The sequence below is a fragment of the Myotis brandtii genome, unplaced genomic scaffold, assembly GCF_000412655.1.
Source record: "Myotis brandtii unplaced genomic scaffold, ASM41265v1 scaffold185, whole genome shotgun sequence".
Lineage (NCBI taxonomy): Eukaryota > Metazoa > Chordata > Mammalia > Chiroptera > Vespertilionidae > Myotis > Myotis brandtii.
In genome coordinates this window covers 4,762,160-4,776,557 of record NW_005356870.1, presented here as the reverse complement: position 1 = coordinate 4,776,557, position 14,398 = coordinate 4,762,160, and positions in this window count along the sequence as shown.

The following is a 14,398-nucleotide window of genomic DNA, read 5'->3' as shown; positions in this document are numbered from 1 at the left end:
TATGAACATATCAGTAGCAACAACAATGGTGATAGTAAAATCCACCACCTAATATTTATTTAGCCTGGACTGTGTGCCAGATAGTGTGCTAAATGCTTTGCCAACCTTATTTCGTTTAATTCCTGAGACCCATCAGATACTTAGCTAGGCAGAAAGGCAGCCAAGGAATTTCCAGCCTCAGATATCTTTCAACTTTTAGTCCAAATGGCAGAATTTTAAACCATATGTTAGAGCGAGGTGAAGATGTGAGCCTGCTCATCACTCTTTTCAAAGGAAGAAGTTGTTTGATTTTTCTGGAAAGGCCATTGAAACCCCTTTGGCGTGAGCATACAATCACCTTGGTCTCAGATCATTCGTGCTGCCCACCCTGGAATAGAACCAGTGGGCATTCAAGGCCTGGCCATGTGCTCAGTCATTTCCTGAACAGTATTTTACGTGTCTACCTTGCCAGGCATGATGTTTGGGTACTGACACCTTGCTGCTGATCCACCGAGTTTCGAGAGGCTCTTGTATTTGGAGCATGAATTGAGTTCTAAGACCTTCAGGGGCCAAGGGAAATAATTAATGCTTAATGGGGTTTAATGGAAAAGGATATGGCACGTGGGCTCAGAGGCCCCTCCCACTCTCAAGAATCCATTGCTGGAAATCTACTCTCATCCCCCAACCTCTGGCTTAGGTACTGTCCCTTAAGCAGCATGGATCCGTGTAGAAGGCCACGCTGTCAGGGCAAGAGGTTCTGATAGGACAAAACAGTGGATGGTTGGTTAAGCTACAGAGATACGAGCTCAGTCACATTCCCTCCAGCCCACTTGATGCCCCTAACACACTCATTGCATTTCTACCATTGATTTCTCTTTCCCTCTGGGTTTTCATTGTCTTCTCACCTGTCCCAGATAGAGCTTCTTTCTCGATTTCCTGGACAAATCACTGTGTTGTACATGTGAAACTAATATAACATAGTGTGCCAACTGTACTCTAACAAAGTAAAAATGTAAAGACCTTTGGAACTAACCTAGCGGGTCCCAGAGCACAGTGCTGTGCGGCAGGCAGACGCAGCTCTAGTTTTAGGGGCTCGCTGGCGCAGAAGCACAGTCCTCAGACGACTGCAGCAAAGACAACAGGAACGGTGTGCTGTTCGTTCGGCATGCTATGGCCCGTGGGAAATGGTTCCATGGTTCTCCCAGCAGTCTGTGCCTTTGGGCTTAAAACTCAGGGCTTTTGTGGTGATTGGGGATGTTGATGAGTTTGTGGACATGGGACACATCCGTAACACATTTCAGGGTATTCCTGCTAAAAGCATAGTTCACACAATGGGAGCCGTTGAGCCCTGGTCTATTTCAAAGGATCAAGTTTGGATTAAAATGAGAATGGTTCAGGGACAGGCAGAGAGCAGTCATGTCAACGACAGACTACAGCATCCCCATCACTGAGACCAGGGAGGTGGGGCAGGATTAAGGGAGAGCTTGCCGGACCAGGCTGCCCTGCAACTCCGTGCTGCTCACCATCTGTCAGCTCACAGCACTCTCCAGTATTTAAACAATTTCCCATTGCGATTTCTTAAAATACAGCTTAATATATTCACATCTGTGGTTTCCTGCTCCAGTTATGCCTAGTTGTGGCCTTCATTTAAAAAACACACCACTCTATTCAGTGATTGCTTTCAGAGAGTTTCTGGATTAGGGATTTGCGACTCTCTTTGATTGCATTGTGATTGCATTTGCAAGTGACAGAACGGAGAGGAAATCTGAAGTCTGTTTTTCCACGCTTCTGTGGGTAGCAGCCCTGGCTGCAGATCAAAACCATCTGAGCATGTTTTTTTGTGTGTGTTTTTAAAGTATAGATTGCCCAGCCCTGCTGCAAACCTACCGAACTGAATTCCTAGGCATGAGCTGGGCATTTAATTTTAAAGGCTCCCCAGGTGAGTCTGATGTGCAGCCAGGATTGTTAACCACGGGTACAAGTGAATTTCAAAAGTCTTATCAGAAATTGTCAGTTTAGCATCTCTCTCGAGGAATCTTTTCTTCTGTGTTTCTAGTGGAAGCTTTCATTCTGGATAATAATAATAATGTTGACATATCTGCACTTACTGTCTAAATATCAAGAAAAATGGCTAGGTAATTCCAGTCTTTGAAGGGAATATGGAGCGAAACATTAGAATTGGGACTGTCATTCACATTAATTCCTAAAAGTGGGAGCAACGGAGCTTCCTATCTGAAGTCCGTTAAGTCACAGTACACGGAGGGATATATGCTCCTCTCCTGCCCTCAAAACGTGAAAGCATGTCAGTTTTGGAATCAGGTTGAGTTGGTCTTGAGTCCTGGCTCTACCAATTTCTTAGCAGGCTCTACAACTGTGAAATGAGTATAAAATATTTTTTCTTGCCGGATTACAGTAATTTTTAGAGCTATGACTCATGCTTGGCACATAATAGTTGCTAAATAAATGATAGTTATTCTCCTCTGGGCTATCAGGAAAATCTTAGAATTTCTGTGAGGCTCCAAACACTTTGGGGCTGCCCATTCTTCTCAGGATGCTGGTCACCAAATGTTGAATAAAGTTCTTGCCTCGACTGTTTCAATCTTTTTTTGATCCAGTTTTCCCCTTTGGATTTGATGATGGAAATAAAATAGTTTTGCCCTCCTGGACAGTAAACCCCTTTGGTGTCTTCTCAGATTTAGAGCTGACAGCCAGTCAATAGGATAAAACACCTCCATTTAAAGCAGCGGTTCTCAACCTGTGGGTCGCGACCCCTTTGGGCAGGGGTCCTCAAACTACGGCCCGCAGGCCACATGCAAATACAAATATTGTATTTGTTCCCGTTTTGTTTTTTTACTTCAAAATAAGATATGTGCAGTGTGCATAGGAATTTGTTCATAGTTTTTTTTTAAACTATAGTCCGGCCCTCCAACGGTCTGAGGGACAGTGAACTGGCCCCCTGTTTAAAAAGTTTGAGGACCCCTCCTCTAAAAGGACAGTGATGTCAGTGACGCACAAGCCTACAACTGTGAGGTAAATTCAAGAAGAGAAGTCAGTACCGGCCGGTGTGGCTCAGTGGTTGAGGACCCTTTCACAGGGGTCGCCTAAGACCATCGGAAAATACATATATAATTACATATTGTTTTTGTGATTAATCACTATGCTTTAATTATGTTCAATTTGTAACAATGAAAATACATCCTGCATATCAGATATTTACATTATGATTCATAACAGTAGCAACATTACAGTTATGAAGTAGCAACGAAAATAATTTTATGGTTGGGGGTCACCACAACATGAGGAACTGTATTAAAGGGTCGCAGCATTAGGAAGGTTGAGAACCACTGATTTAAAGCAACCTTGGAGTGAGACTGTAGTGCTGTCCCTCCCTCTATACATAAAGACAATTGGGGATTTCCACGCTAGCCAGGCACTGCCTTCTATCAACTCAGATCTTTGCAAAACCCTTTCCTCCCTCACCCGCCTGCCTCACCAGGGGAACAGTCCAGTTCCCTCCTCTTCTCGTCTTGTCTCTGTTCCACATCTTTTCATTGCTTTTCTGAACCTTGGTGCTTGTGTCTAACACAGAAGCCTTTGGAACAAAGCTCCTTTTTGGTAAAAACCCTCATAGGAGAGGTGTGACAAGTGTCTGCAGCGAGGCGAATTGAGTGGCCTGAGGCTCTGGATCAGACTTCTCTCCCCCTGGACAGAGGAGAACCCTCTCTGAGGAAGAGGGGAGGAGTCTCCACTGATGAACACATTTCTAGTCTTGCATGAATTTACATTCATGAATTATAATGTCAGCCCATTTCTCTGGATCTAAATTTAAAAAGCTGCTACCTGGTATTATTCACATACCTCATCACCCTAGTGGCAAGTGCGGATTTGTTAAAACAGTGCAGTTGTGACAAAGTTGCTGGACAGATGGAGATTTTGGAAGAGGAGAGGAGTTTACCAGATGGGGAAGGGGAGGAGTGGAGTGTTAAAAAGCCTTTCTCCCCAGAACCCTTTGGTTAGGGCCCTTCAAAGTGCAGATGAAATGAACAAAGGAAGAATAAGGACAAGGCAGAGCTCAGCAGGGCAGGTGTAATTGGGGACCTTGAATTGATGGGTAGGTGACCAAAGGTTCACACTGAGACTAAGAACAGAGCTGTAAGTCATACCAGGAAAGGGAAGTATATTCAACCTGAGACTGTTTGGCTAGAGAGAGATAGAGCAAAATGAATGAGGTGATTTAAGAAGAGGAAATCCCCAAAAATTTGAGTTGGGAGAGAACCCGTGTCTTCCTGACTACAAAAAGTGAATGTGACGCACTGGAGGGAATCTCTAAAGGGAAGGAGTAGCAAGAGAGAACTGAGAGGGAGAGAGAGAGAGAGGGAGAGAGAGAGAGAGAGAGAGAGAGAGAGAGAGAGAGAGAGAAAGTTTTGTTGAAAACTAATTTCATTGAAAAATTAAAAATAATGAAATTTGGTGTCTAGGAAAATTTAGAGAAGGGACACAAATATATATTTACTGATGCTAATATGCATACCTGCATAACCATTATATATATATATATGTGTGTATATATATATATATGTGTATATATATATATATATATACACATATATATATGAAAAATCCATCTTCCCTGTAAAATTATAGGAACAGTAGAGCCATCAGGGATGACTAGATGAGTAAGAGTCAGACACAGCAGAAAAACTCGAACTTAGGGTAGGATGGACCAGGTTCCATCTAAGCTCTTCTGGAACTTCCATTTCCTTTTTCTGCCAAACAGGGACGTAGTATACCCTACACCAAGGGTTGCTGGGAGGATTGAATGAGAAATTTGACTTAGCACTTAAAGGTCCTTGGGCCTCCATCGTTGTGCAAAGATACAATGGAATCCCTCAAGCCCTTCTCAGACATGTCCCCTGTGCACTGTAACTCTACTGGGTATCAGATATTTGTCAGATTTCTAACATCCAGTTTGACACATAGGTTAGTGGAAGTTCAATTAGCTTTGTGCACGCTCCTGCCCTCCCCCAGTTTATATGTAATGTTTTTACTGGGACCTGTGAGAACTTTGTCTCCTTAGCTGTCAGGACTACAAAGAGTTCTTTTCAACAGTGACTCAGAGTTGAATGGGTGGGGATGGGAATCAAGTAAATAGTGTGGAATCCATGGACATTTGTAAAGATGATGTGAAATGCTGCAGTGGTTGACAGTTTGCTTGGTGTTGGTTTGCATCTTTTCATATCTTCAACTCTTGCATCCAAGCATTTGACCAGGAAAATGTTTGAGCACGAACTACTGTATGAGAGCTCAGTGGTGGTAGTCATATAACTTCCTGAGGTTCCTACCAGTTCTCATTGACCAAGCCTGTCGGGTGCTTCATATTGCTTTGATTTCGTCAATGACCTCTTCTGACACTCAGTGAACTTTCTGGTCCTGAATTGATGTTGTACTTTGTTTCTTCCCGTTTGACCTATTACTTTGTATTTATTTCCTTTCATTTTCAAGATATTTCATGTGTGTTCATTGAGAGGGCATGTTTCCCCATTTTATATCCTTTTCATTTTGATTTGCTTGTGTGGTGGGCAGAGTAAGAGAAAGAGAACTGCTTCTTAATCCCCAGAATCTGCGAGTGTGATGTTATCTGGCAAAGGGGAGCTAAAGTCTCAGATGGAATTATGGTTGTTAACCAACTGAATTTGAACTAGAGAGATGAACATGGATTACCTGGATGGGTCTGACATTAATTCTCCTAAAAATGGGAGAGAGTGAGTCAATGTGAGAAGGACTCAATCTGACTTTGCTGGCTTTGAGGATGGAGGAAGGGGCCATGAGCCAAGGAGTATGGGCAGTTTCTAGAAATTGGAAAAGGCAAGGGTTCTCCCCTAGGGATTTCACCTTGATTTTAGCCTGGTGAAACCCATGTCAGACTTTTGACCTCCAGAACTGTAAGATAATAAATTGTATTGGTTAAGCCATGAAGTTTGCCATAATTTGTCATAGTAACATCTCCTACAATGTTAACTTTGTCAATACTGTAGAATCAGATAGAGGCCAGGATCCTGAAAATGAACGCCTGTGGTCGCAGAGATACTGGCTGGTGGCTTCATGTACAAATCTCACAGCTGGTGGGGGTGGCGCTGGGGAAAATGACCAGGCCCCCGAGGAGCACTGTCTGGAGGAGCAGAGATGCATCACCATGAAACCTTCTTCATCATCCACCATCCTGCTGGACCGTCAGCAGCTCACTTCCTGCTCTGGTCCTTTAGTTACCAGAAGTGGCTCTCCCTTTCTGAGAACAAGTCCACTTTTAGAGAGAAGCTGTTCAGGAAACACGTGCCAAGGTTTCATTCTGAAAACCTTAATGTGAGAGCTGAGGTTGGAAACCTCAGAGATCCACCCGCCCCCAGTTTAGAAATGGTTTAGAGGACCAGTAAGTGTGAAATGTCCTGACGGTACATTTGATTGTACAGAAACTCCTTTTAAAAATACCTATTCTAGCTTTTCACTCTAAAACGGGGGTGGGGAACCTTTTTATCTGCCAAGGGTCATTTGGGTATGTATAACATCATTTGTGGGACATACAAAGTTATCAACTTAAAAATTAGCTTGCTCGCCCTAGCTGGTTTGTCTCACTGGATAGAGCGTCGGTCTGGGGACTGAAGGGTCCCAGGTTCAATTCCAGTCAAGGGCATGTACCTTGGTTGTAGGCACATCCTCAGTAGGGGATCTGCAGGAGGCAGCTGATCGATGCTTCTCTCTAATCAATGTTTCTAACTCTCTATCCCTCTCCCTTCCTCTCTGTAAAAAATCAATAAAATTATTTAAAAAAATTAGCTTGCTAATATTTGGTCAAACATTTAATTAACTCACCCCTAATGCCTTGGCAGGGCCAGATCAAATGATTTTGAGGGCCTTATATGGCCCATGGGCCAGATATTCCCCACCCCTGCTCTAAAAGATGGAAGAATAAATAATTTTGAATAGTTTTAGCCTTTGGGCTCCAAGGCTGCTGTTCAGATATGTTTTTCCTCCTGGGACTCACTTGCATAGCTCTGTCCCTCTTTAACACCTTGTATCTGGAGCTCCCCTGAGGATTCCTGAAGTGTAGTGAATTGGATGCTTGAGTTGTTTGTTGTAAGTTATGAATTACACCGGCTAGAGAGATCCGTGGTTAATGGCATTCCTAGGATCATATGAAAGTGTGAAAAGAGAGGCCCTGCTGTGGTGGCTCAGTGGTTGAGCGTTGACCAGAAGGTCACAGTTCGATTCCTGGTTGGGGCACATGCCCAGGTTGCAGGCTCGATCCCCAGTAGGAAGCATGCAGGAGGCAGCCAATCAATGATTCTCTCTCATCATTGATGTTTCTCTCTCTCTCTTTCTCTCTCTCTCTCTCTCTCTCTCTCTCTCTCTCTCTCTCTCTCTTTCTCTCCTTTCCTCTCTGAAATAAATAAAAAATATATTTTACAAAATAAAGAAAGTGTGAAAAGAAGCACCTCTGCTTATCCTATAGGTATGGCACTGCCCAGTCATAGGACTTCAGCCAGCGCTGTGTTATCTTTGGATGGTCCATGAGGAAGCCTCAGAGATACATGTCCACAGGGACCAGCCCTGTGGGTCACTTTAGGATGTCAGAGCTTTCCATGAGTTATTGATAAATGCTAGATTCCAGTGATTTTGAAGTAAACTTTATAAAACAGAGGCCTAAAATGCAGATCCTGGGATGTATATAGGAAGGGGGGGCTAGACACAAGCAGTTACATTACAGTATGAAAAGTGCTACAAGAGACACAGGTTGCTTCTCTCTCTTCCAATCTCCCTCCCTCTTTCCTCCCTTTTCTCTCTTCTCTCCAACTTTCTTCTCTCTGCAGAGTCAAAAACTGCTTGAGAACCGATGATGTGTTTTGCTTCCTTTCCTCTCAGGGCTGGGCTTTATAGGGGCCCAGTATGTGTCTATTACCTTCGTCTCAGCTGCTCATCTTTTTAGAAAGTATTTTATGTTTGCTACCTTAGATTCGGGGTTGAGTGACAACTTTGTATTTTAACTTATTATTGTTTTTTATTTCCAGCTTTATTGAGGTCTAATTAACATAAAATGATAGATATGTAAAGTGTACAATGTGATGGCTTCATATATGTATACACTGTGAAATATTTACCACAATCAAGTTCATTAACGCACCCATCACCTCACACAGTTACCCTTTCACCACTCGGGGTTTTAGAAGGACCCTGAGGACAATGAAGTCAGTCTTCCGCTGAGAACTGTCACCCGCTTCCTCAGGGAGGGGAAGGTTTCAGGGCCAGTGTTTTAGGATCTGGTCTGACCATGCCTCCCAGCTCTGTGAAGCCGTGGGAGTGCCTCTCCAGGCGCGGAGGAGAATGTTTAAAAGGATAAATCAATAAAAGCCCTTTTCCGCTGCACATTATACAGGGTGGGGCAAAAGTAGCTTTACAGTTGTGAGTATGCAAAATAGTTTGTACTATTTTCCACTGAGCCACCGTAAACCCCCCCCCCCCCCCCCCCCCCCTTATGTCATCACAGAGAAGGACCCAAGAAGAAAGGAGAAAGGAAGGCCTGAACGGACAGGCGGACGGACGGACGGAAGAGGGGTCTGTACCCAGTGGAAGGGGGCTTTTTCTCATTGCTGGGAGCAGCAGCAGGCTGCCGGCAGCACACTCCCTGGGGCCTTTGGTAGGAGGCCGGATGTTAGTTTGCCAGCTTCATGGAGGAAAGGAACAATGGCTGTTGAATTCGCTTTTTATAGCAAAGCCCATTTGGGAAGAATGAAGACAGGAGGATCCCAGAAGAGCTTCCTTTCCCTGAGGCTTGGCCCATCTGCTGGGACAGGAGAGTGCATTGCTTGCAGGGAGCCATGCCAGGCAGGGCCCGCGCTGCCCTGAGCATTGCCCTGTGCCAGGGTGCTGGCCCACCCGACCACTGAGCAAATGGCACGCTCGGGGTGCAGGGAGGTTTGTGAGGGGCCCTGTCTGAGCCCGAGACAACTGGCTTCTGTCCAGGATTACTGGGACATATGTTCCTGAACATCCGAAGTATCCCTTCTCTAACAAAGCCTCTTTTGTCGGGCGCTGTTGGGGGAATGAGCAATAGCTGAGGCTCATCCCTGCACATGATTAAACATTTAAGAAAAATTAATCAAACGATTTCTATGGATCACGGATCTTCATGCCGTTGAAAGCAGAAAATGGGACATCTACTGGTGGATGATAAACATCCACTAATGCCTCTGGGTCATGGGTACGAATATCAATTTCTAAATAGAATGAATTGAATTGTCACGCTATTCGTTTCTTCTGGTGTTATAAATGCCAGATTGAAACGTGGAGAAGTACACCGACCAGCTCTAAGCCACTATGCGTTTTGAGTGTTTTATCTTTCCCTTTCTTGAGTTTCGACATCTTTTTGGAGTCTGTCTGCAAGTACTTCATTCTTCTTTTTTATTTCCCCTCTTTTCTACCGAAACTAATAAATTGCTTTGTTATAGTCACAGGTAAAGTAAGAATCAATAAACTCTGGGAAGAACCTAATGAGTTTCTTATGAACTTAACCGATGGCTCTTCAGGCTGCTCGCAGACCTGTTTTTGCTTTATTCTTACATCAAGGTTCCTGCCTGCCCCACAGTGACCTCCAGATGAGAAGGCATTTTAGACCCTGGGGGAGGGAAAATCAGGGGTCTTTCCTGAATGGCTCTGACCAGGTTGAGGGTTTAAGGGCATGGGCAAGATCTGGGTGAGACAAGAACCTTTCTGCTGGGAGCTAGGTTCCCAAACTCGGTGAAGTTTGCCACCCAGATGTTGGTGGTCTTTATGCGTGGCCTTTCCCTCTTCAAAGCTGAGAGAAAATCAGCTGAGACACCCTATCTTTGCCTCCTATTGTCACTTAGGTGCAATGCACATACCCAGGTGCGTCCGCCTGCAAGAGGACGATCCTTTCAGTCCCTTAGGTGACATCATTTGGGGATTTGTTGAGTGATCACAACTGCTGTTGATAGAGTGAAACTATTGGTCATTTGAGTCTCTCACTATTTTTTTTTTTAGTCGTGTATGCTCTGATGTGGCAGTGGGAGTTAAAAATAGTCTTATGACTGCTCTAGACGTGAGGGATGGGAAACTCTTAGGTCATGCACCTCACCCTTCAAGACTCGTGTAGGATTATGGCTTTCTGTTCATCCTCTGGCTGACTTTCATCCTGACATGCTTCCTTCTCAAGAGAAACAAAGTGACGAATGAAGATCTCAGTGTTGGAGAGATGTTTTCAAAGATTCATGCCAAAGGGTGTCATTCTATTTTATGGGATTACGTTCCTCCAGTGGCTGAGTCCTATTCGAGCTGCCAGACATTGATTTCAGTTCTGACTCCATGGAACCTAGAGCAAGTCACTCTAAAATATTCTTGTGCCTCGGTTTTTCTTCTCTGTCAGCACTGTCCAATAGAAATAGAATGTGAGCTCTATATGCAATTAAAATGTTCTAGGGATCACATTAAAAGAGCAAAAAGAAATGAGTGAAATTAGTTGAACATATTTGATTTAACTAACACATTTAAAGTATCATTTCAAGGTATAATCAATATAAAAATTAAGGACATATAGTACATTCTTATTGTGCATACCAAGTCTTTAACATCTATTGTGTATTTTATACTTCACATACATTTAAATTCAGACTAGCCACATTTTGAGTGCTCTATAGCCACATCTGGCCAGCGGACAGAGCAGTTCTATTTAATGAAAAACATGACTATTTCATTTTAATTTTTTAAAAAAGTTTTTTAATTGTTCAAAATTGCACAAAATGACATCACACTATGGTAATATTGACTCACAGGCTTTACTCTATTAATAGATGAACGAGTGTATTGTTCTCAGAAACAAACAACAAAAATCAATGTCTATTGCTTTTAGAAGAGTACTGAATAGTATTTTGGAGTTGAAAGAATACCTGTTTTAAACAATTTGACTGATACAGGTAAGGATACACAGTGATGCCATGAAAAAATAAAAGTCTTTATTTCCCTTCACGGGCTGGAGGTTCAGATAAACTTCAAAAGATCAGACAAGGAGCCTATGAATTACAAGAAACAATTGAGGCAAAGCCAAGAATAGACCAAGACAGTCAGACACGGAAAGGCAGGTCCTCTAGAACAGTGGTTCTCAACCTTCCTAATGCCGCGACCCTTTAATACAGTTCCTCATGTTGTGGTGACCCCCAACCATAAAATTATTTTCGTTGCTACTTCATAACTGTAATTTTGCTACTGTTATGAATCATAATGTAAATATCTGATATGTAGGATGTATTTTCATTGTTACAGATTGAACATAATTAAAGCATAGTGATTAATCACAAAAACAATATGTAATTATATATGTGTTTTCCGATGGTCTTAGGTGACCCCTGTGAAAGGGTCGTTCAACCCCCAAAGGGGTCGCGACCCACAGGTTGAGAACCTCTGCTCTAGAATTAGAAAAATCAGCATAGCAGGGGTGAGAAAAACTATAAAGATGTCCTATGAGTAATCATTCTACTTTGAGAGATACTTCACTCCTGAGTCCAACTAACCTCCTAGCTGTTAAGAATAATCTTAAAGGATGTCCCGGTGATTGAGCTGATAGTATTTCAAGACTGAGGCATGTTAAGAAAGATTTGAATGAAGAAAGGGTTTGTTGTAATGACAAGTACAAACAGGAAGGTGGTGGCTTGAAGGAGAGTTGACAAAGCTATTGCTATCTTTCCAGTCCTGTCCAAGGCAGAGGATGTTCTGGCCAGGCAATGAGTGCATTCCAGGTGCTTGGCAGGCAGACTCCAAAGGCAGAGAAGGCGAGCTCAAGGAGCAGCCTCAGAATGCAAAGGAGTCTCCATCAGAGAGATCCCATGCCCTGATTGTGTAAGGCAATATTTAACCCTTGTCAAATGCCTACAGTGTACCAGGTTCTTCAATGATTCTCTGTAAAACACATTGTATTAATTTGCTAGGGCTGCCATAACAAGACACCACAGAATGGCTAGCTTAGACAACAGAAACTGATTTTCTTACAGTTCTGGAGGCTGGAAGTCCAAGATCAAAGTGCTGACAGGGCTGGGAGGACTCTCTGTTTAGCTTGCAGATGGCTGTTTTCTATGTACACATGCCCCTCGTGTCTTTTCCTTCTCTTATAAGACACTGGTCATTGGATTAGGGTCCTGCCCTGAGAATCTCATTTTAACTCAATCACCTCTTTAAAGACCTTATCTCCAAATACACTTGCTTATATTCTGAAATACTGGGGATCAAGACTTCAATATTTGAATTTTAGTGGGACACAATTTAACTTATAATAGATAATTCCCATCTTACAGGTAAAGAAACTGAGACTCAATCAGGATAAATGACTTGCTAGGAGTCAATAAGCTAGTTGAGACTACAATCTAGACCTCAATTTAATGTTCTGTATACAATGACCATCTTGCCTCTTGGGGTAAATGGTTGCATCTAGCTCAGGGGTGGGCAAACTTTTTGACTCGAGGGCCACAATGGGTTCTTAAACTGGACCGGAGGGCCGGAACAAAAGCATGGATGGAGTGTTTGTGTGAACTAATATAAATTCAAAGTAAACATCATTACATAAAAGGGTACGGTCTTTTTTTTTTTTTTAGTTTTATTCATTTCAAACGGGCCGTAGTTTGCCCACGGCTGATCTAGCTAGTACTATGTAAGACATGTTGAAAACTCAGGTTTTCTCATTGCCTGCATGATGACTTGGGTATTTCATGGGGAATGATGGAATGGAGGATGGGGATGGATAGTAGAATGATGCAATGGAAGCAGCTTGGGAATTGTTATTGGCATCTGGGTGTGAGTCTTGGCTCTGTCATGTACTAGGTGTGTTGCCATGGTCAAGGCCTGCCCTCTCCACCCTTACATTGATTAACATTTATTAAGCACAAGCACTGAGCATATATCTCATTCCATGCTAATACCACCCAGTGAGGTATATACTATTATTATATTTATTTTTCAGCTGAGGGAAAAAGGCTCAGAGAGGTTAAGTGACTTATCCAAGGTAACACAGCCTTGAGCCAAGACTCATATCCAGATCTATGAATTCCAAAACCTGTACAGTTAACCATTACTAGATCCAGGAATGGGGCTCAGGTTTATAAAATCTTCTTTTTCTAGAGGAAAAGCCTGGATTTTAATGTAAAATTACCAAAATTTTAAATGCTGCCTAATATCTTAACACTAAGCAGGCCAGACAAAACACACCAGGACACACCAGGGAACCTCAGATTTACACTGTACGTGAGAAGGTTGGGCTAGTCAAGCCCTGAGGTCCTTACCTGACCTGATAGTTTAAGATTCTCTGATGCCACATGGAATTTATGAAATCTATTTTAGTGGGTATGGCAGGACTTTGTAGGCTTTGGGTTCAAATGACTGGGTTTGAACCTGTGCCTTGACACTTAGGAACTACAATGAGGAGGCAAATTCCTTGACCTCTCTGAGCCTCAGTTTCCCAGTCTGGAAATTGGGAACTGTACCATGCACCTTGATGTGAAATTTGAGATAATGTTTGTAAAGCCCCTGGCGGACACATGGCAGGAGATGAGAAAATGGTTAGCACTCAGTACTACCAGTCTCTCTATGGGATCCCGGGCCTGTGGGGAGAGGACCTACGAGGTGCTGTGAGGGGAGAGTGACAGGGCCTCCACCTGAGAGTTCACACCCAATATCCTGCCATTTTAATTTTAGAATCTGGGGAGTTCCTGTAAAAAAAAAAGCCATCCTTTGTTGGGAGGGTTCGGTTAATACCTTACCAGAAATTAATTGGCCTTTATTCATTTCACAAAGTAGTTCTCAAACTCAAATTAGCATAAGAAGTACCTGGGCGCTGGGTTATAATAAAAGTTCTGGCTGCTGTTTCCAGATTTTGCAATGTAGTCAGAGCGGGGCCCAGGAATCTGCATTTTCACAGCTCTCTGGGGATGGTGATGAGGCCCAGATGGTCACATTCTTGCCTGGAAGGACCTCCCAGGCTGCTCTGGCCCCCTACTGGCACAGCCTTTGCCATGGGATGGGCGCACCTGGGCAAGCTACCCCTGAGGGTGGGCCTGTGAGTCAGCCAGCCAGGGGTGGGAGGCAGAGGCTGGAGTCCATCTTAACTAAATGAGTGAAGGCAGATCTTTTTGCAGTAGAACCAACCAGTTCATTCTTCATAAACTTAAGTACTAAATGAGGGCCCTTTTAGTGTCCTGAAGTCAGCAATAATTGGCAAGATCGGAATATGGTGTGTTCTGAGCTCCAGGCCCCTAGTTACCATGCACATTAACAGCCCAGGGCACAAAAACTGCCATAAATGGTTATCTTTGTCACCAGAGACCCTGGGCAACCGGGCGATTTGTGCCTGCAATAGTCACTAGGATGC